The sequence below is a fragment of the Panthera tigris genome, chromosome B3, assembly GCF_018350195.1.
Source record: "Panthera tigris isolate Pti1 chromosome B3, P.tigris_Pti1_mat1.1, whole genome shotgun sequence".
NCBI lineage: Eukaryota > Metazoa > Chordata > Mammalia > Carnivora > Felidae > Panthera > Panthera tigris.
Window position 1 is genome coordinate 138,348,513 of NC_056665.1, and position 9,377 is coordinate 138,357,889.

Genomic DNA, 9,377 nt, shown 5'->3' on the forward strand with positions numbered 1-9,377 from the left:
GGAGGGGCAGAGAGAGGAGACACAGAATCTGAAGCAGGCTCCTTCCAGGCTCTGAGCTTTCAGCACAGAGCCCGACACTGGGCTCAAACTCACAAACTGAAATCATGACCTGAGCTGAAGTCAGACGCTTAAGTGACTGAGCCACCCAGGCGCCCCTGTCCCTGCTATTTTCTCTGCATGGTACCTTCTTCCTCCCATGCCAGCCGACTGGCTCTGTCTCGTCCTTCACGAACCTTGAGTGTCACCTCAGAGAAAGCTTCCCTGGCCACCCTGGCTGAAGAAACTCCTGACCCCACTTAGCTCCCCTCTCAAGTGTTTGTTTTATTTTTTCCAAACCACTTCTCACTATCTGAAATGATCTTGCTTATGTGTTTCCATATCGTCTGTCTCTCCCCACTAGACTATAAGCTGTAGGAAGGCAGGGCAAGTCTTTTTTTTTTTTTTTTTTTAATTGGGACAGAATCAATACCCAATTATTATATATTCGTTTCGGGTGCACACTAGTGATTCGATATTTGGATGTATTGTGAAATGGTCACCCCAGGAAGTGGTTAACACCCATCTCCACACACAGTTACGTGCTTTCCTTTCTGACGAGATACACTCCCTCAGCAGCTTTCAAATACACAAAAAAGTTCTATTAACTGTAGTCACCGTGCTGTACGTCACAACCCCACGGCTTTTCGATTCTGTAATTGGAAGTTTGTACCTTTTGACCCCCTTCACCTATTTCGCCCACCTCCAACTCCCGCCTCTGGCAACCGCTGATCTATTGTCTGTGTCTATAAATTCTGGGTTTTTTTGGGTTTGGGTTTTATTTTTTAGATTCCATATATACGTGAGATCATACAGCAGTCTTTGTCTTCCTCTGTCTGACTTCTTTCACTGAGCATAGTGCCCTCAAAGTCCGCCCAGACGGTTGCAAACAGCAAGACTTCCCCTTTTTAGTGGCTGAGTAATATTCCATTGTACGTTCATACCACGTGTTCTTTATCCGCTCCTCTGCTGACGGACCCTTGGGTTGTCCAAGTCATTCTTGGTTACCGTGTGCGATGGTTAATTCTTTGTCAACCTGCCTGGGGCTTAGGGTGTCCAGATTAAACGTTATTTCTGTGTGTGTCCGCGAGAGCATTTCTGGATGATGTTAGCAACTGAACTGACGGGCTGTGAGTACAGCAGGTGGCCTCCCCTGTGCGGGGTTGAGGGGACGGTGGGGGGGCGGGGCGCTGACACAATCTGTTGGGGGCTGGGGCAGAGGAGGGGGGAGTTCACTCTCTCTGCCTGACGGCGGAGCTGGGACACCGGTCTCCCGCCCTCGGCCGGAACTTAGCACCGCTGGCCTTCTGGTTCTCAGAACGATGAACTGGCTCCCCTAGGTCTCCAGCCTGCAGACGGCAGGTCGGGGAACTTCTTGGCCTCCTCACTCACAGGAGCCAATTCCTTAAAACACATCCTCTCTGTCTCTGTCTCTCTCTTTGTCCCTGTCCCTCCCTCTCTATCTCTCCCTTCCTATCTCTCCCTTCCCTGGCCCTGTATCGATCTCCTGTTGGTTCTGTTTCTCCGGAGAAAGCACACCAACACACTGTGTCTCCTTGGCATTTGAAGGGGTGCCGGAAACACAGTAGGGTGGTGCCACCCTGTGCAGGCTCTGAGGCCCGGGCTGCCCCCTCTCCATAAGGCTCCAGACCTTCCTCCCTTCTGCCAGGGTGCATCCGTAAAGACTCCGCTCAGGCACGGCCTCCACGGGGGACACTCAGCCCTCCTGGCGGGCTACTGTCCCAGCGCCTTTCAGATGCTACACTGCCCGTCTTCCACAGGCGGCAGGCTCCCTGGATGTGGAGCATCTCGACCCGGGTGGGACCAGATTGGACCTACGGAATAGCACTCAGGCAAGGGCAGTGGAGAACCTGGGGATATAGCCGGCTCTACGGGGTCAGGACCCTGCACTGGCTTAGATGGACCCAATTCCTGCCCCTTGGGCTCCTGTGTTTATTTCCCTCGTGTCCTCCCTTTGTAGTTAGGGCTCCGGAGAAGGTTTTTGGCAGATTCGGGCGTGATCCGGGACGCAAGGGAAAGAGTTAAGTCTCCCAGAGTCCATTGCGGTGGGCCGTGGGAGGCAGGCCAAGGGCCCCCAAGGGCAAGGTCAGAGAGTCACGGGTCAGCGTGAGGGTCACTTGGTCACCCGGACTTTGTCGTTTCAGGGGTAAGGGTGGGGGCTTCTGGGGTGTGCTGTGATTAGGGACAGTGATCCCCAGGCTGCCGGGGGCCCGTGGGCGGCCGGGAAGGTGGTGCCGCCTGGACCGCACATCTGCGGCCACCTTCCACCTGCAGAGATCAGGGAAGCCTTCTGGGCTGACGTGACTCCTACCGGTGCGCGTGCCTTGCTCCATGACTTCGCCACGCACCTCCGCCATGCTGCCAAGCACACTTGGGCCAACAGCGGGCACTTCGGTAAACGCTCCTTCACTTTTATGACCGCCTTCTCATGACATCCGGCTGGTGGGCACCATTAGTCCCATTTTCCAGACGAGGAAACCGAGGTGAAGAAAAATCTGCTGGTGGGGTCGGAGCCAGGACTGCAGCCGGGCCCGGCCCACCCTGCGTTCCCGTAGCTGCCCTTGTGGCCTCCGGTCTGCAGGCTGGGGCCCTTCTCATCCGTGCAGCGGTGGGGGTGCTGGTGGGGTGGCGGCTGGCTTCTTCCTCCAGTGCTGACGGCGCATCCCTGCGGTTCGGTTGCTCATTTGCGGGATGGAAATAGCTACTGGGCTCGTGTCTATTTGACGCGTGAGGACATTAAGACCCAGAGAGGCTTTGAAAAAGGGTTTGTCGGGGTCACTGGGTGACCGCGGCTCCTGATTCCAAACCCCAAGGTACGAAAAGCCCAAACCCGCGTGGCAGGACAGCCAAAGCCCAGCGGCCTGGCTCCAAGTTGCTGTCCCCCCCCCCCCCCCCCCCCGCCCCCCGGCGGGTCGCACCTCCACGGCCCAGTTGCTTTTTTTCTGTGGCAGCTCTTTCCACCTCGGAACGTGAGCACATTCTTTTCCCCTCTGCCCGGAGAATTCCCTTCTCGTTGCCCCGTCCTGCCCTCTGGCTGCTCCTGGGGGTCCGTTTTGCCAGTTTCACGGCTGTTCCTTGCTCCGAGCATCCTTCCCTGGCTCCCCCGGACCAGATCTGGCCTTGGCCTGTAAAGCCCTCATCACGAGAGCCGTTACTCGTGTCACACCTGCCCTGCCCTGTACAGGTCGTCTCCGTGAGAGCAGGGACCAGCAGGCTGGTGGCCACCTCTGTCCTGTCCTGGCCCGGGTGGCTCTGAGAGGTGATCAGCATGCCTGTGAGGGTGGAGGGGTGGCTGTTTCCATTCTTTTAGCGAGGCCCTGAAACCAGCCATGGTGGGGTCAGATTCCGGGACGGTCCCCCAGAAGCCTCCTCTGCACTGAGGGGAGAGCCTTCCTTCTTGTGCATCTTGCTCATTCCTGCTTCAGAAGCCACAGTGGATAAAATGGCCTGATGTCCCTAGGGCCATTCAAGGGCCAGTATGACAAGTTTGTGCCTCCTGCCCTGGGATGGGTGTGTGTGTGTGTGTGTGTGTGTGTGTGCAGAGGGGCTGTAAGGGGGCCCTGGAGCTCAGAGGGACCCGTACAGGCAGGGGGTCAGTTCTCACTGGGAAGGTGACTGTTGTTCTTTTGTGAGCCTGACATCAGCCTTCTCACTCACGGGTGCCCCATGGTGGGGAAGGCACCACAGGTGAATGTCAGCCAGAGGGGCTGGGGCAGCTGGAGCTCTGTGAGGGGGAAGCCCCAGCCAGGTCTTGGCCCCTCTCAGAGATGCTGTGACCGGCCAAGGACAGAGTGGGGCGTGGTCCAGGGCAGAGTGGGGCGTGGTCCAGGACAGAGTGGGGCGTGGTCCAGGACAGAGTGGGGCGTGGTCAAGGACAGAGAGGGGCGTGGCCCAGGACAAAGCAAGGCGTGGTTCAGGACAGAGTGGGGCGTGGTCAAGGACCGAAGGGGGTGTGGTCCCCGAAGGAGTGGGGCATGGCTAAGAAAAGCTTCTGACAAAAGCTGCCTTCCAGAAGGAAAAAAAGGCAGTGGGGCAGGGGGGCGGCTGGGCACAAAAAGGCGTTGGCTATGCCCATACCACGTGTCAGGCAGCTTGAACACAAGATGCCTTTCTCATGAGAAACAAGGAGGCTCTAAGAAGCCACTTCTCTTCTCTGTGGCCACAGAGCTGGCGAGAGGGTGCCAGAAGCCGGGGACAATAAAAAGAGGGACACACCCATGGGGAAGTCCAGTAGGTCCCATTTCACACGTGGAGGACCCCCTCTTTCCGCCTGTTTCCACCCTTCCCTTTCTCTGGAGACCCTGGACCCAGAGAGCAGCTCAGCTGCCTTGTCAACTGGCGAGTGACTTCTTTCCTCCAGGGACCTCCTGGACCCTTTCTTCTTGGGGCGTTACTGCTAACAGGGCCCTGTGGGAGGGGACTGTGTGGTAGGACACGTCGGGATGCTAGCCCCCACCAGCCAACTTGGCCCACATTCAGATTCCTGCGGAGAGTGGGGTGCGTGCGTATTCTCCTCAGCGATGGGGCTCTGGTTCTCCGTCTAGGGCCGGAAGTGTGGGGGAGAGGAAGAGCCTGAGGTCCAAGTGTCTCCATGGCAGCGAGACCATTGAGGAAGGGAGATGGCTCTGGAGCTCCCATCATTCATTAGCCTCTCAGGGAGGGGGAGAGAGGGCTGGCTGGTGAGGCCCTTGCTCACCCCATTTTCACCGAGTGGCTTTAACCCACCAAGAACCGTGTTGAGCTCTGGAAATCCAAAAGGAAATAAGATCCATTGCTGCGGTCACAGAGCCCCTAGTCCGGTCCAGGAGACACATCACGAGTGGGACAAGGGGGTGCTCAGGGGCCATGGCAAAGCACCCCAACCCTCTCTGGTCGTCCACAAAGGCTTCTCAGAGGAGAAAACTCTGGGGGTCAGAGAGACCCCTCAGGACCAAAGTCTAGAGGTGGGAGAGATCGTGGCTGCTCAGGAGTATTGGGCCATCCAGTCCAAAGGGTGTGTCGGCAGGAGACCGGGGTGGGGGTGGGGGGCTGGCCCTCGATCACGGGGTGGCAGGAGCCATCTGGGCCATCTGGGTTTGGACAAGGTGTGATCTTCAGCCCGAGACTGGTGCCTGCCTCCCTGTGTGCGTCTGCAAGCCCGAAAGATAGGTCAGGCTGCAGCGGGTTTCTGCTCCTTGAGAAAAGCCCTCAGCAGGAGAGACCCTCGGGATCCACCGGCCACTCTGATTCCAGCCCATGTCAAAGAACCACGGGGACGTTTGCATTCTGCTCGAAAGATTTACACTTGCTTCTGGGATCCTCTTCTGTCTTGCGGACCCCCAAGGTGGGTGGTGTCTCCTTCTCCCCTCAGAGGACGCTTGCAGAAATTGAGCAGAGTCCCAAATGGGGGCAGTGTGGCCTCCTCACTTCCGGCTTTGGCTGTCCCGGGGTCGCTGTGGGACTCGGTGGGAGGGGCCAGGGAAGGGGGTTCCAGGCCCACATGCCCAGCCGGGTAGGCACTCGGAGACGGGGGAGCAGTGCGACAGGGCAGAAGACGAGCCATGTCGCTGCCTCCACCCGCCGCCCCCCCGCCCCCCCCGGCAGGTGAAAGTCCAGGCATGTGTTTCCACACTGACGTCTGCTGGCCCCTGCATCCGTGGCCTCCATGGGTCATCTGTAGGGTCCCCAAGGAAGTGGGAAGTGGCGGATGGGAGGTTGGGAGCCTGGCAGGTGGGATGTGGCTGGCCCCGGGTTGGGAGTCTTCCCACATTGCAGCTGGGCCTCTCGGGCGCATTGCCTCCACTCTCTGAGCCCCGGGTTTCCCTACTGACTGGTGGAGGTCGGTGGGGGAGGGAAGAGAAGGTGACAGGCCTCCCGGTGGCTATGAGAAGCACGAGGACGCCTCCTACAGGCACTACCATCGTCTTGCCCGGGGAACCGTTATTCATGGCAGCCAAGGTCATTGCCGCCTTCCACCTCCGCAGTGGTTTTCAAGATCCTTGCTTGCCTAACGGAACCATCAGAGGTACTGAAGCCCCGTCCTCTAATTTTGTGAGCATCCGGCAACCCCTGCTCAACGTGGGTGCGTTAGGATACCTGGGGCTTACTTAGGACGAGGTGGCCCAGCCCTCCGCTTGCGGCCGGTGAGACCTTAACGTTAGGCGTGTCCCTGCCGGCGAGGGCCGGGCACGGACAGGTGTTTGGTTAAGGCCTGCTGAGTGAAGGCAGGAACAGACGTCTCCTTGCGCGGTGAGACCTTACCCGGAGGGACCTCTAACTGTTCTTCCCACCTGGCAGGTGCCTCCCGAGCACGCATCGTGCTTGGTCCTCTGCGGACACGGAGAAAAGTGGCCCGTCTCATGGAAATCTGGGCTCTTGCTCCCCTCTCAGCGCCTGTCCGATGCGCCGGCCCTCACCAGCCTCCTGTGGGCCCAGCCCGGGGTGGGGGTGCAGCAAGTTTCAGGGAACCCCATTCCCTGCTGTGCATGCATCCAGGTGCTGCAGGGAAAGCGGGGCTCCCCAGTGCATCCCAGGCCTCCTCCCCCAGCGAGCTCCCAGCGTGCTGCCTACTGCGTGGTCACGGGATTTTGACCGTGTCATCTTTCTATATTTTTTTCTCCTGACTATAAAATTCACACGTGTCCATTGTGGGAAATTTGGAAAACCTACAAAATGACCAAGAGGAAAAAGAGCGTGCTGCTGGCCGGCTTGTCGTGTTGGTTCCGTGGCTTTATCCCTGGGCTTCTCCTGTGTCTCTTTTTGATAGAGGTTGCCTCTGCTTCGTCTTCTGGGCCGTCCGCCGAGTGTACAATTTCCTCGGCCACGTTTTTAAACTTCTTGGGTCCCTTTCTTGTTCCCGGCTTGTTCTTTCTATTGCATTAGCGACCGATTTTCTTCGGCAGAGGCAGTCGTGTCTACGACGTCTGTCTCTGTTTCTGTAAATAGTTTTTTCTTTTCCCACCTTTCTGTTCAACAGCTTTTCTCCAGGTCTGGCGATCAAGTGCGGTGATCTTCAGCTGTCGGTCCGACTTGCTTCCAGAGCAAGAGCGGGGCATTGGAAGCAGGGTGGAGGCTCTGGGTGCAGGGGTGGGGCCTGCGGGCAGGGGCTTCTCCCTGGAGGATGGCTGGGTGGCCACCGGGTCACTCCCCTGGGTGAGTTCCCAGATCTCAGTATCTGTTGCACAGTCTCCTCGAAGGGGAATCTCCAAACCTACTGGGGGGGGGGCAGTGTGTGGAGGGGGCTGGGGTCTCAGCCCAGCTGCCAAGATTCTACCACGTGAGGAGAGGGGGCCACGGATCCTGCCATACTGTCCTGGCAAATTTTCTCTTAACCCCCATTTGCAGTCGGGTCTTCACTGTGCCTGGTGTCGCTGAATACATGACCTGGTTCATTGTCACCACAAGGCGAACTTTATTCCAGTCTTTCTCGGGGGGGTGGGAGAGGCAGTTCCATAGGAGCACACGGTGGTGGGGGTGGGGGATGGTGGGGAGGGAGCCCAACTCGCTTGCCTGCGACCGCAAGTCCCACATCCTGGGGAGCCCCTCAGGTCCAGGCGACCGGGACAGCTGGTCCTCCCACCCGGTGGTCGCGCTGTCCTCACTCCAATTCTCCGCCAGTCCTCCTGTCTTTAGTCCTCTTATCCTCTAGCCTGCAGACGTCCTTGGTCCTTCTGGCTTCCCAGCCGGGCTGGGCTTCTGTCGGGGGGAGCTGGCTTGCTTCTCGCTGCCCACCCTCCTCCAATTAAATTTTAGCTCTCTGGTGTGCTAAGTCATTTCCCACGGACCTCTCAACTGCCCATCTTCCAAAATTTTGTTGACATCCCTCATCCACTGTGTTGTCACCGCCGTGTTCTTTGTTCTTGTGGGTGCGTAGCTATTTTGTCCTGTTACCATCATTTGGGTGAGGGCCCTGAACCCGGCGAGCGCGTGTGCCCCAGCTGTCCTGCTCAGCTGTATGCCCCTCCGTGCTTTCCTCCATTGGACTCCCCGCTCCGAGGCTGACGCCCACGCCACCTCCCATCTCCACCCCGAGTTCTGTATTTATAATTCGAAGTCTCTTTTAAAATCATAACCGTGCAATTGTTGAATTTTAGTTCTATATTTAAATGGGTCCAGTCCCTGCCACGGGTCTTTCTCCGTACTTCTTCCTTTCGTGGTTCTTTGAACTGGTTGATTTCAATGACAAGTTACTTTTTTTTTTTTTTTTTTTTTTTTTTGAGGGCTTGGGTACCATATTCCTGGAATTTAATCGTGTTTGGGCATATCTCTGGTTTCCACTATACTCAAATAGCATCTTTTCAGGTTGTAATTCTCTTGGTGATTCTAGCACCTCAGAGCTGGTGGTCCGGACATTGAACATGGCTGCAGGCCAATCTTTGGCCAACTAGGTAGGTATTTTTCTCCTTGAGGGTGATTTGCTTTTTCCGTCTTGGTCTTCAAAGAGCTCATTTTTATCCTTGACATTCCAGAATTCAGCCATGCAATGTTTCCATGTTCATGGCTCTGAGTTAAGCTTTTCTGGAACACTGTATTTAGAGTTTTTGTGATCTGTTGCAAAAGTTGTCCATTTATGAGAAATTTTCTTGCATTATTTCTTTAAATGCATCTTCAGTTCCGTTTGTTGGATTGCTTACTCTAGGGATACACATTTCTTTTCTTAAATTTTTTTTTTAATGTTTATTATTTACTTTTGAGAGAGAGAGAAAGAGACATAGCATGAGCAGGGGAGGGGCAGAGAGAGATCCTCACCCAGAATCGGAAGCAGGCTCCAGGCTCTGAGCTGTCAGCACAGAGCCCGACGTGGGGCTCGAACTCACGAACTGCAAGATCATGACCTGAGCTGGTCAGACGCTCAACCCACTGAGCCACCCAGGCGCCCCAACTTATTTATAATTACTTCAATCTCTTTATTTCATCTGCATTCCCCGATTTTTCTCAAGCTTTTCCATTATGGCACAAGTTGTGTGTGTGTGTGTGTGTGTGTGTGTGTGTTTTCCCTTTTATTTTTTTACTTTAGAGAGAGTGTGAGTGGAGGTGGGGAGCAGAGGGAGAGCAATAGAGAAAATCCTAAGCTGGCTCCACACTTGACGTGGAACCCAATGCAGGGCTCGATCCCACAACCCTGGGATCACGACCTGAGCCGAAATCAAGAGTCAGATGCTCAAACCACTGAGTCTCCCAGGCACCCGGGCACCAGTTTCGGTTTTAAGCATGTCTTCTGTTCCTCATCTAAAAGTTAGTTGTTACTCTTGTAGAAATGTTTTGACTTCAGTCTTTCCCCTTAGATCTGAGCAGTGTCCCTTTTCATCTATTCCCGTTGTTTGATGATCTTGCCTCTCGGC